The sequence below is a fragment of the Uloborus diversus genome, chromosome 2, assembly GCF_026930045.1.
Source record: "Uloborus diversus isolate 005 chromosome 2, Udiv.v.3.1, whole genome shotgun sequence".
NCBI classification, from domain to species: domain Eukaryota; kingdom Metazoa; phylum Arthropoda; class Arachnida; order Araneae; family Uloboridae; genus Uloborus; species Uloborus diversus.
In genome coordinates this window covers 189,562,403-189,585,145 of record NC_072732.1, presented here as the reverse complement: position 1 = coordinate 189,585,145, position 22,743 = coordinate 189,562,403, and the positions used below count along the sequence as shown (strand labels likewise).

Below are 22,743 nucleotides of genomic sequence, written 5' to 3'. Positions count from 1 at the left end.
TCAAGAGGCTACCACCGTAGCAGAGACTCTGGTCCAACATTGGATCTTGAGATACGGAACACCTTTGCAGATTCATTCCGATCAAAGGAGGAATTTCATCTCTGCTGTGTTTAAGGGCCTATGTCAAATTCTCGGAATTGAGAAAACTAGGACAACACCACTACACCCACAATCGGACGGCATGGTGGAGAGATTTAACCGCACAATCCTGAATAATCTCTCACTTATGGTCTCCAGAAATCAACAGGATTGGGACAAGAAGCTACCTTTGTTCCTGCTGGCCTACCGCAGTGCTGTCCACGAGACGACCGGATATGCCCCATCTCAGATGCTCTTCGGACGAGAGCTAAGGCTACCTTGTGATCTCGTCTTCGGTCGTCCTCCGGATGCGCCTGCATCGCCTGAGGAGTACATCCAGGATCTCCAGGCCCGGTTGGAAGACGTTCATAACTTCGCACGAGAGCGAATCAACATCGCAGCGGAGAAGATGAAGACCCGATACGACACAAGGTCTACTGGACATGAATTAAACGAAGGCGACAAGGTTTGGTTATGGAATCCCATCCGACGGAAAGGTCTGTCACCCAAATTGCAGTCGCATTGGGATGGACCCAACAAAGTCCTTAACCGACTAAATGACGTCGTAGTGAGGATCCAAAAATCACCTAATGGTCTAGGGTTGTACATTATGATCGGTTAGCCCCCGTACTATGGCCATAGTTAATGAGTTTTACGTAAACAACAATGGTTGATAACATAAAGGTTGTAGATAATTTTTTTGCTTTTAATGTTTAGTAATATTTCTTGTTATTATTGTGTTTCCTATGCATTATTGGTTATTATTTATTGTGTGTATTTGTGAACATGTGATAGAAGTTTGGCACCCTTTCTGGGGATTGTACTGCCCGGGACGTGCAGTCCTTAGGAAGGGGGCAATGTTACAAATCCTGTAAATAGTAATTATTGTAGTAACGTAACCTGTAAATAGTTTCCCGTAATGAATATACAACCCCTTTTCATTCGGCTAAAGTATACGAACCCCTATTTTCTTTTCTTTTCATTGATAAAATTTGATAACGGTCTACGCATTTCGAGAAGAGGTAAGAATGTTGTGGAAAATTCTTCGATGTTTATAAAAGCGTCCTGCGTGATAAAGAGGGGAGTTTCGATTGAGAATTTGTACTGAGAGTGTGTATTAGCTCTGTTTATAGCGAGGCATTTCGCTGTGTTGTTTTCGTATTTGGAAGTAAATACGTGTGTAACCGTTAAGTTTACGGTGTTGGGTGATTTTTGCTTAATTGCTGATGATTAGTTTAGCAGTTGTTAACGATTTCTCCTGTACATAGTGTAAATAAATCTCCTGTGTTTTTTATCAAGAACTGTGTCTTCATTTCAAGAAAGTGGAAGTCGCACCGAATCCGTTACAATATTAAGGACTACTGTTATTGCATTACGCAAGTGCATTAAATGAAGACTGATTATAAACATTTGTTTCAGTTTCTAAAGTTGTAACTAAACGACAATAATCAAGAAAAGCTTAAGGTATCCACGTTACCCGGGTTTCCCCTAATTATGCATGGAAGTTTGAAGTCAGGAATCTTTACAAAATCTGAAAATTTCTCAGTTTGCAGGTTTCATAAAGAATGCTGCTCGTACGAAAAAAGTAGTTAGGAGTCAGTAATAAATTCATTACTTGCGTATTTAACACCACAAGCTGCGATAAATTAAAAATTAAAAAAAAAAAAAAACCGACTGAGTCGCAACCGTAGAATCAAGAGGGAAAATTGAAAATCTGTTTAAAAGCCTTATATTATTAAAAATCACTATCAAGTATTTTATTAAATATGAACTGGCAACAGATAAAATTTTTAAATCTTTTCGTTTTATTTCCTTGTCGGCCTATAATGAATTCGGTTATCAATCGCGTGAATAAAGGCTTAGCCGTTATTAAAATCTGCTTCAAAAAAACGTTATAATTCGAATTCTATGAAACATGGAAGTTTCAAACACATTCTATCAGACGCGGAAAAAATTATCTTTATTTTGGTATTAAATTTAAAATTTTTTAACTATGTTTTCACTGCAAAAATCGCGAAAAACCTTTAAGAGGTTTTTAATTAACATCTTCGTTAATTAATGGCTTCCAAAGATGCAACCTAGCTAAGAACACTCTCGATCAACTCTCCTTTCGAACAAAAAAAAGTTTTTCAAAATAGGTCCATCCGTTTAGGGGCTAGAGTGCCACAGACAGACACACAGATACACAGACACATCAAACTTATAACTCTCTTCCTTTGTGTGTCGGGGAATAAAAATAGGAATATGTAATTCTAGCATTTCTAGAAGTGACGAAAGAAACATCAATAAAATTCAAATTGAAACAGTCACTCACCATTTGCAGTCGGGTTATGTACTTTTTCCACCACAAATACTCTTGCTTTATCCCAGCCGCTGCTAGCCCGCAATAGGTGTACATTACGACGTGCACCACACCATTGAGGATGCCAATCGTCAGTTGAAATAAACCTGAAACATTAATTTTCCTTTCAATCGGTTAAAAAAGAGAGTTCATTTTTGAGGCAATAAAGTCAGACTCGCTTATGACGAACGCAAAATCGACCACAGTATTTGATCGTTATAACGAAGCGCTCGTAAAAAAAAAAGTTCGTGAAAAAAATATAGACGACCTGGTGTGTGCATCACATGACTTCCTTTTACTCCAATTCATTGTCATTTTCCCATTATTGGCAATGTTAATGTGATTCAATAGTTTACTCTCTAAATATCACCAACAATGGCGATATTGAAATCAGATTTTTTTAAAAAAATGGCGTAATTTGTCGCCAAGTTGGCGACAAAGCTTGGCGACCAAAAGACTGGCGATGTATCGCCAAGTGTCCACCAAATTATAACACCACTTGAGTTTACACCGAAAGTAACAATGATTTATTTCCCCCCAAAAAGGGGCAAAAGACCCCTTTAGAAACTCCCGAATGCAACCAAAAGGGGAGGTGCACAGCTAGAATACATACGCACATACATACATACAGACGTTACGAGAAAACTCTTTGTAACTATCTTGGGAATCGTCAAAATTTATATTTCGCGTGTCTAGACGTTCTTAGGCACTTATCGACGTGTGGTCGAGTCGGGGAAAAAAAAAAAAAAAAAAAAAAAAACCCTCAACATTCATTCGGGGGTAAACAAAATGGAAATTAAGGTCGATTTTTGAGTGAAATTTTTTTTGCGAATACGATACTTCCTTTTTTGTAAAATTAAGTAAAAATTCATTTTAGTCGCTTTTTTCTTCTTTTTAATCTTTATGTAGCACCAAATTCGTTGGATAATTTGCGGTGAACTGTCTGATTATCTGTTTCTTTTGTCATTGTTTTTTGAAGAATACACAAGCACACACATAAATAATTTTACAATGCTTCTATACACCACAAATTTAAAAAAAGTACCCTCATCGGTTGACTTCGAAATGTTAAAGAAAATTTTCCCAAAAAAGGATAAATTTAGCTGTAAGTGTCAACAGAAATTTAAGTCACAGAAATATTGCTCGCTTTAAGCGATGTTTGCTCGTTAAAAGAGAGTTACGCTCCCATAGATTTAGCATTGTACCAACCAAGTATCTCTAATTTTCTCGCCAAATCAGGGTTCTCGTTAAATCAGGGTTCGTTATAAGCATGTTCGACTGTATTTTGTTTTTTATAATGAAAATGGCATATTCAAAGGATTCTTTACAATCGTAACGTTTTGTTGACCATGAAAATTAGCACAGTTTGAATTATTATTTCAAAAAGCAATGACTACAGGCATATTACTTTTTACTTTAATTTGATCTTTAATTTCATTCTTTTATTTTGTTTGTGAAATTTCTTTTGGTTGAGCCGTTGCATACAGTATTCAGTCGATATTATCCATAAAGAAATCACGCTGTGATCAAAACACTCAACCAAGATGAAAAAAAACTTAATGTTTTATTTTGTTACATCAAATATTTTGTTTATTTTAGCAAGTATTATTATTTGTATAACATTTGGTGTTTATAATAACTAGTATGTAGTTTGAAGTGAAAAATAAAAGACGTGAAAAGTACGAAATTAAACTTTTTATTCGGACCTCAGGTCCCCTAACTTGTGTTTAGGGAAGTGATTTTCAAAAAAGAATAACACCAACACGAAACATTTGAAAAATTCGACCAAAACTCAAGTAGATAATCGAGTTCAAAGCGTTAAGGGACCGTTCAGAAGATTAGATCAGAACATGAAGCTCTTTCAGAAGTATGTCTTGTTGTCGAAGCAAAAAAAAAAGTATTTATATTTTTCATTGCTGTTGAAAAATGCAACTGCTGTGCTATAATACATAAAACACGCTGCAAAAACTTGTGCAATTTGAGAAAACTCTTTGCGCACGTGTAAATTTAAATCCTGATTAGCCTCTATATTTCACCTCAAAAGTTGTTTTGACTGCCAGTAAAGAATGGTGTAAGTCACAATTCGCAGCGTTTCATATCTCGGTGAATATTTGTCATATTGTCGAATGTTTTGTGCTCGAATTGTTTTTTCATGCTTTTGATTTCTAAACTGGGGGATTTAGGGACCATATAAAAAAGTAGATTTTGTACTATTTCACTAATTTTTTTTAGCTTCAAACCTTCAATATATTAACTCCGTAGCCTGTCTATTTTGACCATGTTTGTTTTTGTTGTATGCATCTAAGACTAACTGTTGCGAAAATAGGAATTGCTATTTAAACAAGGACACGCTGTTGATACGTACCTGAAATCGAACTAGTCCTTTCAAGAAGGACATTGTTTCAATGAAACAGCAAACTACTACTGCAGTACGTTCAGGGACACCCCAAACGTAAATTTTTTGGGAGGGAGGAAATTTTCAATTTGCCGAAAGGAACTCCAAATTTCGCCAAATGATGATAATTTTGTCGAATGGAATTCCATAGTCTGCCGAACAGAACTCCAAATTTCACCGAATGATAATATTTTTTTCCGAATCGTCAGACAAAATTTGCCAAATAAGGCCATTTTTGGGAGGTCAGAGTGACCTCCCGTCGAGGCGCCTCTGAGTACGTTCCGCAAAAGTGTGGGTCGGCAGACCACGCAGTCTTTGTTCAATTTTACTTTTGGCGTTTCAACGACGCAACGTCCAGGGGCGGATACAGACTACCATTTTAGGGGCGGGGGGTGGTCATGCTATGAAATGACGCCTCACCTCCGGGCAAACCTTTAGTTTTGGTCACGAAATTTTTTAAAAATACTTGGGTGTCAATGAAGAGCACGAAAGCGGGCAGAAATTTGATTCGTAATAGACATAAACGTTTTAAATTAATTTCGTAAGCAATAAAAGAAGTATTTTCAAAAATTTACTTTTAAAAATAATTAATGATTGAAAAGACAACTGAAATCGTTTACATTTTATTCATAGTGTTTAACCACAATGAGGACGGATACTATTATAAACGGCTTAGGGGCGGGGTCATGACCCCCACGACCCTCCCCTTGTATCCGCCACTGGCAACGTCGCACATCCTCACTCAACTAGAAAGTTTGAAAAACTGATGATACCGGCTACTCCTATCTATTAAGTAAGTCCGCTTTATGAATACATCACGCGGAATGTGTATGTTATCTGCGAATCACAGCCTTTTGTTGAGAGTGATAGGAACAGGGGACCCTCCGGGTGTGCAAGAGAGTAAAATACATAACTTATTTTTTTCTTCACTTACCTTTTTCAGTTCTGAATATCGTCCAACCGCATATTGGCAGAAGTGTATGATGGAAGACGTGAGGGATTGTGATCTGGTGATACTTTTTTTCTTAAGACAAAAAATATCTTTAAAGAGAAAGAGAAAAATGTGTGTTAAGGTAAATTATTTACTAATAAGTTCAAAACTGCGGTAAATTTGTAAATTGAATGCGGACAATGGTGATGTTGTTGTTTGCTTATAATGGGGCTGTAAATTGTTGTCTCACCATTGGCAGACATTGTTGCATACTCCATTCTTTCATGTGGCATCTTTATAAGCGGACAGTCAGCAACTATTATTGAATTTCGACTTTCAGTTTATATTAGCTGATCCGCCCCCCCCCCCCCCAGAGAGCTACATTAGGAATTTCATTTTGCCAAGAGTAAATGAGGTCAAACAGATACTCACGGGATGCCGAATAATCACACGACATGGACGCGGCTGAATTTCAGCATCCTCAAAATTCACCGACGAGACCAAAAAGCATCTTTTGGAACAATTTTGAAAACTTCGGAGCGGGTTTGAACCCTAAAAACCGACCCCTTGAGTACGGTTTTGCCCCTGCGTTATCTTCCCAGAGTATAAACACAAGCTGTTCCGAACTTATGGTTTAGTTAGTTTACAGTCAGCTGTGAGTTATAGAACTTCTGATTTCATGTCAGTTTCTGCGAAGCCTAGGTAATGCGGTTTTGTCTCAGGGTCGTATTCAAGAAATAATTGGTAGCATTCTGCTTCAAATTGACGTCATAACTCTTCCCTTACATTGTTTCTTTTTGCGGAATTTCTATTCGAAGACGATTTGAGTCAGAAACTGTGTAAAGCACTACGATGCGGAATAATTCCGTGCTGGTGCCGAAATGGGCCTTAGTGTTTTATCATATCTGGAAACAACACGCGTTTACCATTTTGTCTGAGGTAATTTTTAAAGTTACCATTACTTGCTGAAAAGTTTAGTGAATTGTTAACGATTACTTGTAAATGATGCGAATGCATTTTCTGCGTTTTCAGCAGAACGGAGTCCTTTGTTCAAAAACATCTAAAGTAAGGCAGACTCGTAACAATATTATTCACAAAAATAGAGAGTGTTAGAAACCTAAAGCCTTTAAAAAATATTTTTCAGTTTTTATATCTTCAAAGTACTTAAATCAAGAGCTTTCAAGCAACACCAAATTTATGTTTATATGCAGATCAAAAGTTACGCAATTTAAATATTAAGAGGACATGAATGTATTTAAATGAACGCACAATTTTCCTTTCAAACGCGATTTTCTTAAAACGTCAGTTTTAAAAATTCATGTTTCTTTTTCTATAAAACTACGTTACATATTACTTTGAAAAACTCGCCACATAATATTTGTATGATCATAGTTATACTGAAGTGAAATTTTTGCTTTGGGACTCCCACTTTTTCCAAAACAAGTGTTTTCAGGGCCAAAAGTGTTTTTTTATTTTTTCATTTTAAAAGTTATTATTGGTTAAAATTTAATAAATTGTGAAATAAACAGAATTTTCAAATTAATTCACATCAGTAGACTCGTATATATTTCTTAAAAACACTGAACGTCGTAAGTATCTATCATTAACACTTTGAGAAAAAGGTACACAAAGTCTAGCTATTTAATATTAAGTGTACACGTGTACAGGGTACCGACTCCCCCCCTCACTAGCGCTGTCAGAAGTATCTTCTGGAGGGAGGTTTTTGATCAAAAATACCTTCCGGAAGGAGTTTTTTGATGGAAAATACCTTCTGGTTGGAGTTTTTTATATGAAAAAAAAACCTTCTGGAAGGTTTTTTTCATCAAATATACCATCTGAAGGCGATTTTTTTGATCAATATTACTTTCTGAAGGGGTTTTTTGATCAAAACAGCCCTTTCATATGCATAAACTACTGTTTTAGAATTTGCATTTATGTTTAAACCAATGATTTCGGGGGGTGTTTTCACCCCCCCCCTCTTGCTACGCCACTGACTCCCCTTAAGTACTTTTGCACCATTTTTTCATACTTTTTATCATGATTGAGTATATCTCAATCAATCGAATACACAGTTAACGAAACACATTTCTTATTCGTCTAACTGCATTCATCATAACTCGCAAACTTGTTTAAATTTAATTGAAACAAAGCTTACCGTATCAAGATATTCCACATATTTTAGGCAGGTAAATATACCATGATATTACGGCCACCTGCATAAAAGAAATGTCGCAATAATAGTCATGTTGAAAACCAAAAGACAATAAAAGCATAAAAAGCATTTAAAATGCATTGTTATCCAGCTTCAAACTCATTCTCACTCATAGAGTAACTTTGAACTATGTGAAAAAATGGTTGTAAAAAAAAAAAAAAAAAAAAAAACTGATTAAATTAATTTGAATAATTCTGACATTTTGAATTCAAATTATGTTTTTCACAATAACGAATTGCGACAAGAACCTACTCATTGGAGTTATTGTTTCTAGAAACGGCTCCTGTCCCCCCAAGTCTGCCCCTCCTCCTGGGCGGCTACGTGTGCATAGTTGCATAGGCGGATTTAGGACTGAGTTCCTGGCAGTGTTGGGCATTAATCAATTATTTTTTCAATTGCCTTTTTAATCGGTTAAAAAAGTAATTGCAATTAAATCAATTGCAATTAAACTATTAATTGTACTTTGCAATTAATTTAATTAAATTTGTGTACGTTAATCGCTTTTTACAATTAAAATAATTGTAGTTAATTTTTAAAATTGTTTTATGAAACAATAAAAACTAACAATTAACTTAAAGTATCAATAGGTACAGCGCAGCGTACCAAATTCAAAGTAATATTCGAATTCGTATTTTCGTTCAGTGTTGACTCTGCTCGCTCGCCGCGTGAACTATTCTCGTCTTGGCATGTTTTTTCCACACGTAAATGTTTGTGTTTTAATTAAGAGTTTTAAAATTGTGCAAATCATTGTTTTATAGTTTAACCTGTAACAGGGGAAATTAGAAAGAAGGACATAACGGGGGACGTAAGATCTCAGAGACCGCTCTGTTTAATTTTTTTTTTTTAATCGTGTAATTAAGATGCATTTCTGTAATTTCCGTCAAATGCTCTTCGGACTTTTTCTAGTACAGAAATTTTTTTTTTAATTTTTAATTGAAATATAAATTTTTTGAGGATTTTTTGAGAAAAGACATATGTTGCACTAAATAATTTTTTTCTCGCATAAAATTTACTGGTACGTTAAATACATCGCCAGTGCAGTCATTTCCAGCCGAGGACTGCAGTTTCGTGCTTATTAGCATGCATCAGCCGGGCATAGGAAAGTGACTGAGCTGGAGATGGAAAATCTCTTAAGGAAGTCAAGAGTGCCAAACAAACTGGTAGGTAATATAGAATTAGCGCAGACTAGACGAGTGACCGAAGCAATGGTTCGGTTCAACTCGAGTATTTCATATATTTCTGCTTTAGCCCTGGCTATTGGGCGGTAATTAACCAAAAGTTACTGATATTTTATTGATATTTTATTTGTTGCTAACATGCGTATTTAAATAGTTCGATAGTGATATGGTACCCGTTTAGCGTCCACGTTCCAGGTAGACCTGTCGTCTGTAGAATATATTGTACAAAACCAGTAATTTTTTTATGAGTTAGTTTTAATTAAAATTCAGAGAACAATCGACAATTGTTAATCGTAGTAAACTACAATTAACAATTGATTAATTGTTAACTGTGATAAACTACAACTAACAATTAATTAATTGTTAACTGTAGTAAACTGCAATTAATTAATTGTTAACTGTAGTAAACTGCAATTAACAATTAATTAATTGTTAATTGTAATTTTCCACAATTACTATTAATTAATAGTTAATTGTAGTAAACTACAATTAACAATTAATTAATTGTTAATTGCAATTTTCCACAATTACAATTGATCAATTGTTAGTTGTTGTGTTTACGTTTACCAATTAATCAATTGTTGATCTTTAATTGTCAATGTAAATTAAAATTTGCCCAACTCTGGTTCCTAGGGGGGGGGGGGGCAGTCCTTTTTTTTTTGAGCAATATTCGCTGTTATTGGGTCTCTCGTAGTCTGGACAATTTTTCTGTCACACACTATGTTGTCTTTTTTTTCTGAAATACATAAGGTCCTGTCGTACTTATGTTGTGTCATTAGTTTTAATATGTTGCCTGCTGCCCTTCTTAAATTAAACCCAAGAGCGGCAACGGTGTCCCTTTAAGTAGGGTGTAGAATATCTCTAATCGCAGGGGGTCCGGGGGTTTCTCCCCGGAGGAATTTTTATAAAATAGATATAAAATTTTGCATTTTGGAGTCTTATGAGGGGTATTTGGATCAACAAAAAATATCGGAAAAAAATAGGGAAAAATTACAAATTACGATAATACACAGTAAAAATGGTTTTCGGGTCAACAAATCAATGACAGCAGCTCTTAGAAGAAAAAGCGAGGGATAAGAGAAAAATTGTTCATTGTTACTAGCTTACATCAGCTGTAGGTTCAATTCCATAAACTTTTGATCACGCCTCCAACCCACGCACAAATACAACAATGAATTAAATACAAAATGATCAATAGTAAAAAATGCTTTAAAAGAAATCAGGCAGTGAGCAGCAAAGGGATGTAAGTGGACATTTTCAAGTTTTGAGTAAAACACGTATAAAGATTATGCCCTAGGTAGGCTTCCATTGAATTTTTTTAATAAATCATGCTATACAGCAGCACCTACCAGCGCTACTAGTACAATCTCTTGCCCAAGACAGAGGAGGGGTTCATCTACCATTTGACTGGTTACCTCAAAATTTTTAATTTTGCCACTTGTATCCCTTTGCTTCTCACTGCCTCAAAATGGTGTAAAATAAGTAACAAGAGCGTAACATGCTGCCCATTTGGACAATTCATAATTTATACAATTGATTTAAAAAAATGAAGCACACTTTTGATTAGGAATTTCGAAAACTCATCTTATTCTTTTCAAGGACTCAAGGACAATTAAAACTATTTAAGGCACTTCATTTGCCCTTTCCAGTCTCTGAAAATTAGTATTAGATTGTACAGTTTTACCTTATTGTTCTAACTTTGTAAGAAATAACTATTTAAAGTTTAAAAGGAAAGAAATATAGATTTGTCATAACAACTTTTTTTTTCAATTACAAGCAGCGCAGAAAACGAAAAAGAATAGATGTAGCGCTTTTTTTAAATACTGCATTCAGATTTAAATAAACAGCAAGATATGAAACACATGAGTCACAAAAATTTATCCCAAGTAATATGTTGCAGAAACGTGAGAACCATGATTTTTGCATTTTTGATGCAGGATGGGGAAAGGAGCTGAATTTGACATATTTCTGTATTTCTTCCCCTAATCCCCTTCATTTTTATAAATTTATAAATTTTTGGTTTGTATCCATTTTTTCAAATTTTCAAGGTTTTCAAGCACTTTAAAGTGAAATTTATTTTTTCAAGTACTTTTTTTTATTTTAAGGAATAAGTCATAAATTTTTCAGGTGGTAAATCCGTTTTTTTTTTAATTTAAATCTTTGTTTTTGTTTCTAATGTGTTGAAATAATCATTAATTATTTTAAGCATTGCAGCTTTGCAGCTGAATACATAGCTCGTTATTTTCACTTATATATTTGCCCTAATAGTTTTCAGTTCAAAATAATCACTTTCAACACATTTTCAGCAACCCAGTGACAGCTTTACTACGTGTAATTTAGTGTACAGTCCTCCCCCCTCCCTCACATTAGAAAGGGACAGTCGCTATTCTCTTCATTTTCACTTCTGAACTATTAAAAAAAAACATGATTTTTTTCTTTTAAGATTTTGGAAGGTGAGTTATTATAAAGTCCTCCAAAGACTGGGGGGGCATTGGCCCCCTCCGCCCCCCATAAATCCACCCATGCATAGTAGTGTGTGTGTGCAGTGGTGGGTAGGTGTGTGTGTAGGCGAGCGTGAGTGCATGTGTAAGCTTGTGTGTGTGTAGGCGTGTGTGGGGAAGGCATGCGCATGCGAGTAGGACATGTACGCCACCGCCCAGGAGAAGCGGATACTGGGGGACAATGCTCAGCACCAGAGGAGCCGCACCTGCAGAGACCCCTGGTCCAAGCTGAAAAAGGAACCAAACACCAAGGATCGTCAAATGAGAACAATAAGCAATCGCGATTGCTCAATAAAAAAAAAAAATATATTCGCTTTAAATTTTTCAAATAATACAGGTTTTCGAACATTTCAAGTCAAGTCATCCGTTTAAAAGTGTAATCCATATTGCTTAAGTTTTGCCTTTAAAATTAGTTTAATTATTATTAACAAAATAAATTTTATAATTGCTATTATTTTTCATTGTTTTTGGCTACAATTAAAAAGTGGATTTCGAGAACTGTTTATTTTTATCGTTGGTTATGATTTATTTTCTTCATTGCAATACACAATTTTGTTGTGAATATGCCGGAGTCGGAGGCAGAAAGAACTAGAGCGTGGCTTGCAAGGCCGGATACAGGATTTCATTTTTTTTGGGGGGGGGGGGGGGGTCATGCTCAAGAATGTTCGTACGATAATTTTCTAGAACTTAGGTTTTTTCTTTAGGTGTCAACAAAAATCACTAAATGAGCCATTAGCTGGATGACAACTTAATTAATTTCGTAGGAAAATAGTAAAGAAGTGTTATTTCAAATTGCTAGTTAAATTGAATTACAATAGAATCTAAGAAATTACAGAAACCATATCCCTTTTTTTAAATTAAATATGTAAACATGTTATATTAGCAATCTTAACAGAGAGAGATATAAAAAAAAAAAATCAAGAACTGTTTTGAGCTCTATAGATTTTTTTTTCACAAAAAAAAAAAAAAATCATAATGATTTAGCGAAAATATTACAGTTTGCAATACTAATTATTGATATCTTTTGCTCTAAGTGAATTTAACAATAGTCTTCGTACAAAAAAAAAAAAAAAAAAAAAAAAACATATAGGTACAAAAGTATTTTACAGTTTATAATACAAATTCTTGTCGTCTTTTGGTCTTGGCGAATCTTAGAATGATGCTTTCAGGGTCTAGCAGAACATCTCGATAGACAGACATAAGGGCAAGCCCAGTGAGTCTCTCTTCTCCCATATTCGGGGAGCCGACGGAGGGTGGAAAAACTACGCTCCGCGGTAGCTGCACTAACTGGAAGAATAGCCAGAATCCTTAGAACTTTGTGGATGGTGGGGTACATGACGCTGTCACAATTATCCAGTACTTCCAAAACGGAATCTGGGATTTTTTCTTTCTTAAGAATGGCTCGCTTCCATTTCTGAGCCCACAACGTTAGCTCTTGCGTTGCGGATGCTGCAGAATATCCAACGAGGCCTTGGTACATATTGATGATTTTCTTTACAGTAGCTTCATCCTCTGATGTTACTTCTGGTTTGAGCAACACAATTCGAAGCTTAAATAGATTCATAACTGTCAGAAGAAAGTCTCTCTTTCAGATCTTGAATTAAATTATCTGGAAGAGGTATGTATACAGATCTCCTAAAATGTTCCTCACAAGACACAGTACGATGGTTTTCACGACTCGTTTGTGAGACCGCAAGCCGTAATATCTTCATTTCAACAGCTAACTTTTCGGCTACTTCACAAACTTCATAATAAAGCCCACCGAGGGACGGAATCAGCTTTATTACGCTTTTCTTCAAGTACACTTAGGGTGTCATGCATTGCCTTTGTAGCCCTTTTCAAATCAAGAGAAGATGTTTGAAGGAGACGGCTAAGGGACACAGTAACCCCTAAAATGTCACTAAGACACACAACTAAGATCAGAAATTATACGCTTTGGATAGCTTGCATAAGAGAAAATGCATCAGACGACGTTTTTCGGTCCTGCCATGTAGAAATTTCTGCTAGAGAGTGGATCTTGGTGATAGATTCTCCTTGGAACTGAAGATAACCCTCATGGCGCTCGATCCACCGGGTATCGCAAATGGTTTGCACATAGGAACCCATTTTCCTCTTAAAAACCTCATGCCGTTTCGGAGAGGCGTTGACAAAAACTACAATTTTTTAATAGTCCCAGTTGCATTTCTGCATGAAACTACTTTCGCAGAGCAGGCCAATGCATTATTTAAAATGTGGTTGCTACACGGACAGCGATGGGCGTGTTTTGCAATTTTCTTTAGTTCTTGAACAGCACCTTTTGTTTCTGAAGCCATAACCGAACAACTGTCGACTCCGAAACCAACGCAAAAGTTCAAGTCCAAATCAAAGTTTTTCTCCGTGTCTTCTACAATATGACCTAAAGCAACACCCGTTAAACGTCGTTATCCTCCCCATAACTCAATATCTTCTTCTCGAATCATATCGTAGGCATTGACAAAAGTAATAAAATCTTCCCTCAGGCTATCTTTATAGATGTACCCTCAAAGATAGACTTAACTGGCATGTACTAGATATATCTGTAGTCTCATCAAATATTATAGAAAAATACTGCGCTTCTTTAACTCGTGAGAATACAACACTTTGAATTTCTTCTTTGCAACAATTAATCAGTTCATTTTGAGTATGCTTGCTAATATATGTGGCATTGGACGGAGCACTTTCTGAGTGTTTACGTAAACTACTGTCCCCAGCATTAATCCTAAAACGAAGTAACTCTCTGAAATTCCCTTCATTATTTACTAAACTGTGTTTACCTTCATTTGCAAGAAGACCGTCAAAATTTTTATCATCCCTGTGACCTCTCAACGGAGTACTTTGCCTACCACATAATATGATTGTTTTTACAATCGGTATCAAACGCTGCTTATTTTCCTCTATTTGCGCAATTCGCTGTAAATTCATTTGATTTGCTACCTCTAAGCTAGGGTTGTGGTACGTAGCAAGAAAGTTCCTTCCAGAATCAACAGCATGAACATGATATTGGTTTTTCTCATGCAAAATCAAATCTCTTTTTTCCCCTAACAGATTGTCAAATTTTTTTAACGGTTCTTTAACAAGTCTCCTCAAAGTGGCGTTTTTTTGAAAACCGCATCCCGATCCAGAAGTGAAAAGAACACTATTTACAATAAAAGCCCTTTTCTTTGTCCGAAAGTACAAGCCAGTGAAATTTTTTCTAAATGACTTCTCTGGGCATATTTTTTCGTTGGTTTCCCTTTTTTCATTACCTCATTGCAAGGAAATTGGTAATTTGAAGGAGGATACCACGGCTTTTCAAGTAACATTGTTTTGGTGTGATCACTAATATTTGCCAGCCCAATATAATTTCCTATATCACTTGACAAACTAATTTGGGTTACGGAGTGCTGCAAAGATTCACTTAAAAATGTTATGGGCCCCGGAATTGAATGTGCCTGCAAAAGAGCACACAAGATTGTCAAAGCGTTGATAAATGTCAATTTTTCCAGTAAGGCAAAGGACACGGTTATCAAATCAATCGCTTATTGCTTTCTGTAGATTAGCAGATTACCTATCCCCCCCTCCGCATCTTTTAAAATACTTTCAATTTTGCGCTATTCGTCGATCGTCTGCAAGAAATAAACAAATAGACTTAATATCTCCAAAAATATAAATAATAACAAGAAAAATAGTAGAATAAATCACTTGGTTTAAAGTCTGGGATTAACCTTTGAAAAGCAGCGAAGGAAAAGTAATTGAAATTTCCTGATGTGACGGAGAACTTAAAACTTTTACTGAAACAAAGTTCTAATCATGTTTAAATTTACATAGCGACTTTGAATATGATGGACATCTCGGATACGAGTTGATAAAACACTAATCAAAAACGGTTAGTGCTTTGACTTTCTGGTAAGCATATTAGTTATAATAAATAAAACCAAGATAATATCTTCTTACGTCAGTCTGGTCACAGCTCTTTTTAAAATTTTATGTACTGACTCCTCCGTAAAAAAGGTTCATTTCATTCATAAACAATTAACTTGTATTTTACAGTAAAAAAGTTCAAGGTTTCAAAAAACCCAGGGAAGACACATTTCATTTAAACGCAGGTCAAGAAGGTAATATTAAACAGACGTTCTATTTACTTAAATATCATATTGCAGCAGTATTCGCACCATCAACCAACACAATAAATAAACACAGCGAAAATCTAATAAAAGTTAAATGTTTTATGAACATGATAAATGGATTAAATATTTGCGTAATACTCGACACATCCATTTTAGATTTTAAATTTGCTGATAATCGACACATCCATTTTGTATGCAGAAAAATACAAAATAATAACACAAAATGCGGTGAAAATCAAACTAATAATTAAATATCTTATGAATATAATTCGGACATTGACAAATACTCACCGACCGATTCTTTTCAATAGCAGAAAAATCGGAGGTGGACAAAGACGTCGCAGCCCCCGAGTCGGATGCAGGAACTCCGGATCCATCGGTTTCGTGTTTATCTGTTTTTTGTAACTTTTGAAAAAAAGACAGCAAAGTTTTGTCACCCGAACGCTTCATTGCTTTTTTGGGTGGTCCTTTCTTGACAAACGCAGCTTTCTTCAGCACAGTTTCCGTCTGAATTTACGAGAACTCTCGTATAACGAGATTTCGCGACACGAAAATAAATTTTACATTACTTGCACGACACTGATTCCAAAACACTGATTAAAACTAAATAACTATTTACAAGACATTAAAAAAATAAAATCAGCACGAACAAAAACAATACATTTAGAAATCACAATCACAAAAGAAGGGAGTAGTTATCGACATAGACTTTACATAAAATATTTACACGTTCAAATATTTTCAATTGAATCGATGCCTATAGCACAGTTTTACAATAGCGGTCGTCGGTTAAATTTGTTGTATAAAAAGCAATCGGCGCACAGTGGAGTATTTGACTGAAAATCCTGGCCAAAACTAGTTTGAAATTTTCACCCTTCTGAAGGCGACATCCTTGTGTGCGTTTGTGCGCTGTACGGCGAAGCTATCCCACTTATAGACATGAAACTTGGTATACAAGTTGTCTGAAATGTCTAATGTTACAATTTGAAACTCGATTTTTAAAATTTGAATTAGAAAATGAAATATTTAATATTTTATCCACGGTTTAGACTTTTGCATGTTTACGACCGTAAAAACGATCCTAGTAAACGTAGAAAAAAACCCAATGCATCACTAGATAGGAAAAATAATTTTCTTCAAGATTACGGTTTGTTTGAAGTTCTAACGTAATTAACCGAATTTCTAAGAATTTACAAAGGGAGGTCACTTTTTCGACTTTTTTCAATTATTCAATCCATGTAAACTAAAATCCTTGCATCCAATATTCTAATAATGTTATGGCTCTGAAACTTTTTAAGGAAATAATATAAACACCTTACCTTCATTTACAGCGAAAACGGTGAAGTTATGTTCTTTCACTGATTTATAATGATTTTTTTTTCAATGAGTTGAAATAAAAATTTTCAATAATTTTCACTCGATCCGAAATGAATGCCACGGTTGGCTCTTTGCCAATAATGCTTAGACAAGTGATAAGTAAACATGTTCGATGCGAATTGCTGTTTTCCTTTGAAGATATGTAATTAAGTGCACTGTTCGAGGGGGGAAAAGAGCAAAAAGCGGTTTAAAAAATCCTAGTATTCTGTACAAAACACTAATTTGAAACCAAAAAAATAATCAATTTTATTCTTTTCGTTTGGTTTCAATTATTAAAACCCTGAGTTAATCATCTACGAAAAGAATTAAAGACAAGGGTTTCGGGGTTACAAAGAACCTTTTTTCTATTGAAAAAAATAAATAAATAAATAAATGAACTAGGATATTATAACTGTAAAAACACTCGAAAATGGATATTCAAAAGCTCTTTGTTTTTGAATTGTATATATTGTACTCGTACCTTGGGTCGATCCTTAGTTTTACATCGTGTGATGTGTCCCGCTAAAAATTGTACAAACAAATTTGGAACTAAAATTTTATGTAACTTTAATTTCACAATGAGTAGGTAAAATTTCTTAAATATGGATAGCTCGCTAGCGTAGGAACGTTAGGAGACAATTACAATTGTCTCCTAACGCTAGCAAGTGTGTGTGTGGGGGGGGGTATTTCCCCCCTTTTGCTACGTATAAGGGGGAAAGACCCCCTCCCCCGGCACATTATTTGCAGCAATGATCTGAAAAATATAAATATTTATTTATTTTATCTAAAATCTATCTCAATTTTAAGGAAGAGCAAATTTTCTTAGCGAGATCACAAAATAATTTAATTTATTAACTCATTAACGTACATGAGAAAATTAACATAACTGAACGCAAACACATGTTTTAGGGGTGCAGTGAATCTCTTTAGCGATGCATAAAGGTAAGCGTTTTCGAAATTAATTGGATGAATCTCATTCCATAACTTACATCTTTACACATTGATGAAGTGGTTTCTCATAACCATGAAACTCGTGTCTGAAATTTTATTGTTGTTTGTGCGCTCAAATATGTCGATCTTTTCATTCAGTAGTACTTATGATAACTTTTTTGCAAATTTATTAAATCTTTGTAGGTAAATTCAGTTTAAAATCATGATTTGTCACAAAAAGATCGGATTATGCACTTTTTTTTAAAAAAATCATTTTAAAAAAGGGCAGTTGTAGGCGGAAGATTTTTTTGCTGAAATTAGCACTAGAGACTTTGCCAAATACGATACAACTTTCAAAACAGCCCGACCAAGCCCGACACCCATTTAAAAAGCTTTCTCTAGTTATAAATTAAGACGAAAAGCCTTTAAAAATCTCACGTACCAAGTTTTCTTTATTTTTTTCACTAAAAGAAAATAAAAATATTTACTTTGATTTATAATTAGCACTAAGCCCTGACATTTCTTTATACCGTAAAATTGGTTTGGTTCAATTCCATTCATTTAGAAAGCCACAAAAAAATCTACATTGAAACGTAATAATTTAGCTGAAACGTAACAAAAAAGCGAAAATTCTTATAGAAATCTCATCTTTCACTGAGGCTATGAGCAATTGTATGTGACTCAAGTTTCCAAAACAGGTGCCGATCGATGCACCAGTTAGTCAACTATCATGGAATAAATTTTCATAAAAATCGGGTAAATTTTTAATTTTGGACTTTTGGCCAGGATTTTCAGTCAAATACTCCACTGTGCGGCGGGCGCCAGACACTTCCTTGCTTTTTTCATTTGACTGGCGCCTGAGGACGGCTCAAAGCAAAGAATGACTCAAGAAAAAATACTGTTTTACTGTCGACACCTTATATACTTATGTGTATGTAAATAGAAAAGTGACATGTAATACCCCCCCAAAAAAAGGAATTCAAAATTTATTTACTCGGTATTTGTCTCGGTCAGGTTTTCTTTCCTTTTTCTTTCAAGCGGTCATTTTACCTACTCAAATTCAATAAACCTTTATAACATATTGCAAAGCAATGTCGCAGATTGGGAGGGGACGTCACAACCCCATGACTCCCCCCCCTTCCTTCCTTTTTCTTGTATCCACCCATTCGTACAATGCCCCAAAAATTTAATTAATTTTTTTTCCCAAGCAAGCATTCATATATTGTCGCGGGTTTGGGGGGGGGGGGGGGGTCATGACCTCCATGACCCCCCTTGTATCCGCCACTGGTGGCGTGAGAAAAAAGTGCGGGGTGCGGGTGAAGTAAAGTTACTGTTCAGGACTTTAAAAAATAAATAAACAATAAAAATAATAAAAACTGAATGATTCACGTCTTTTTTGTGCCTTTACGACACGCATTTTCTTTTTATGGAAAGTAGACCAGTTTAGAATCAGAAAAACGAGAAAAATAAAATGTCTAAATTTGTAAAACTCCCTATTTTTTTCTTTCATAGCATTACCATAGATCTATAACTTATTGTATTGCACAGGAAATTGTACTGTAGGGTGAAAGTTTTTGACTCCCTCAGATTGACATAAGGACAAACCTAATCTGGCAGTGTTTGTAATGGTGTGATGAGAACCTGCGTACCCCTCACAATGCTGCTAAGTTGGCTTTACCTAAGTTATACTGCCTTCCAAACAGTAACTTCCAAATGATTGGGTTATATAAGTTTCCCTACTGTTGCCAACATATTTCGTAATAAAAAGAAGGAATAACTGAAGACTGAAAATGGAAAACGTAGTAAGTGCCAAAAACCAATTTTACAGGACATCAAAAATAATATTCCAGGCGGATTGTAGCACTTGCTGCGTTTTCCACTTTTTTGCATTATGGACTTGAACCAACCAAGATAAGTAACCGTCAATAACCTTCAATGGCACCTTTCCATTGGCGGACCCTAACAACGTTATTTGAACTACTTTTTGGGGGAATAGGCACATAAATCGTTTACCACCGTGAAATGCTTGGCGTTTACTTAATTTTGATGTTTTTTTTTTTTTTTTTTTGGCACTTAATGCGTTTTCCAATTTTAGTCTTCAACTGTTATTTTACCTGATAGTGTAATTTTTTAACAACTTAGCGGCTGGGTGGATCTCATATTAAACAAACTGTGGAAAATGTCTTGCCTCAGTTCCGAAAATAACTTTTTTTTTTCATTCAGGCATTATGGTCCAAGAGCCCATGAGTGCCAGACCTGCATCATAGTATGTAGGCCCAAAACTTTCCTGCGTAAGCAGCTAAGTAAAGTTCGCTATTATTTAAGCTGAGTCGCGCAGGCTTTGGTAAGAAACAGATAGCAAAGGTGCGTAAAATTACTGCAAAAAACTAAACATCATAGATTCATTCCTTGTCACGTGACCTGGTGGTCCCCATTCAACCATCTCCGATTTGGAGGACGTTCTAAAGAGATGCCGACATGCTTTTGAAACTAACCTATGCAAATTTTCAGCATCCAAGACACAAATTATGAGGACCTAGAATGCCTCAAAAAGAAAACAATGCCCGGAGGCTCCAAAATGGCCAACTATCGGGGATCAGCCTAAACATGGCGATTCATTTCATAAAGTTGATCCACCATTTTGAAGCTCTTTTTCTTTACTGATCCTAGATCCTCAGGATTTAGATCATGGAAGCTAAAAAATTGTGTAGGTTAGTTTCAAAGGCATGTCTTTACCTCTATAAAATTTCGTTCAACTCAGAGGTGGTCGAGTGGACACGATGACGTCACTTGACGTGGAATGACTCAATGATGTATAGTTTTCCACGCACATTTGCTACATGTTTCTCACCAAAGTCTGCTCTACTCAGCTTAAACAATAGCAAACTTTTCTTACCTGCTGTGATGTACTTACGCAGAAAACTGTTGTTCTTTCATATAACCACGCTGTTCTGTCGCGCACGGACTCTTGCTCTATTAGTATTACCAGCAAATGCGAATTTATTCACCTGACATCTGGAAACGAGATCTAAAACACTGTGTCGTTAACTAAATGCAAAAATTCAATTACTGTTTTCTTTTTTAAGACTTTTTTGTTCACAAAATTATTGAAACAAAAATGCTATTACCTCGTATATTGATGGACTTTGCAAGACGGATGCATTATTGCAGAAATACTCTGAGATATCCGTCGTGACAAATAAATAAGTTGCCTAAAATGGGGAAAAAAGGTTTTATTATAGGAAATCAGAATTTAAAATTCTACTGTAAGAACTAAAGGCTGTGGTAGCTGACTTCAATAACATAATAAGGACTGATGTTTTGCCAGATGTTGATAGGGTTTTTCAAAAAACAAGAAGTAATGAATTAATGTTTCAACTCAGAACATGTTTCAATGTTGAAAGGTACAATCTTTTTTGTGAAGCCGCTCGACTGTTTACTTAAAAAACAACAATTTTTACACTATGTAGAATGTTATTCAAAAATATCGTTCAATTTCCAATAAAGCATTAATGTATTAATTTTCCTAAAGTGTATAAATAATTATTCTCCGCAGAAGAAAGAATAGCCATTGATTTCTGAGAACTGGGTAATAAAACGCATAAAAAGATGCGTCAGTGTTACTATAGCCAAAATTCAGCATTTTGCATTTGTATTAATAATTTTTTTCTTTAATCTTTAAAAATTGGTTTCAATATTGAAATATTTTAGCTATTCATGGTAATTGCAATGAAAACATGTAATGTTTAATTCAAAATGTTTTTATCGTAAAGTTTACCCTTTATTTAGGAAACAAAGCAACTCATTAAAAATACAGTCATCCAAATACTTAAAATTTCTTTAAAAAAGAAATGTTTATACCATTTTGACTTATTACTGAGTATTTAAGATAGTTTGATCAGAATTTGTTGGATTATTTATTTTTTGGAAAGAAATTACAGAATATTTTATAAAGGTAACACTAATGTGAAAAACGGTGACTTGCCAAAACGTTTCTTTTAATTTCTAAAATCAAAGCAAATTAACTCACAAATAGTTACCAGGTTAAAAAGGTATAAATTGTAAAGAATGTGTACATAGGCAAGTTTTAATTTTTATAAACAAGAAAAATATTTAAATTGTTTCCGACCTAATGTGTCAAGCATTTGAAAATCACCCATTGAATAAATTCTTATTGAAAGCAAAATTGATTGTACTTTTGGATGATGGCAACCAGTGAAATTTCGGGAAACAGCCACCAATCTAATGAGTCGACTTTAGTTTACGCCCCTTTTAGTTTCTTTGTTTGGGGTTACATCAAATCCTTTGTGTACAGGGTTAAAGTGCTTTATCCGCTGCGTGCAAGGGATGAGGAAGCGGTCAGCAGCATCCCAGCTGATCAACTAAAGGATGTGTTCTGTTTCATGGCGGAACGATGGCTTTGGTGTGTTGACATGTAGGAATAACACGTTAAACTTTAACAACTTCTCATGCATAAATGTTCCTTCCTCCACGCATCTATTCCATGGGCGCCTATATGCCAAATTGTAAGGGGGGGGGGGGGGTCAGATATTTTAACCATGGTTTAGCAGGATGTTTTCCCTATAGAAGCAGATTTCAGGACAGATTAGAGTCATTAAAATTTGAAATTTGTAATAGCATTCATTAATGGCTGGAGAAGAAATGTTTTTACATTTTTACAAAGAAAGAAGTACTAA

The 22,743-nt window shown here is 35.1% G+C and overlaps 1 long non-coding RNA gene across 1 annotated transcript in view; it reads right to left on the bottom strand.

Moving 5' to 3' along the window:
• The window catches only part of LOC129216221 (uncharacterized), a 78,907-nt gene that overhangs the window by 38,416 nt on the left and 17,748 nt on the right, over window positions 1–22,743 (bottom strand). Inside the window, exons 3-6 of the long non-coding RNA XR_008580176.1 lie at window positions 21,175–21,258; window positions 7,901–7,958; window positions 5,749–5,855; window positions 2,393–2,526 (exon numbers count right to left, since the gene is read on the bottom strand). This is a non-coding gene — a long non-coding RNA (uncharacterized LOC129216221). The remainder of the gene's footprint in view (window positions 1–2,392; window positions 2,527–5,748; window positions 5,856–7,900; window positions 7,959–21,174; window positions 21,259–22,743) is intronic.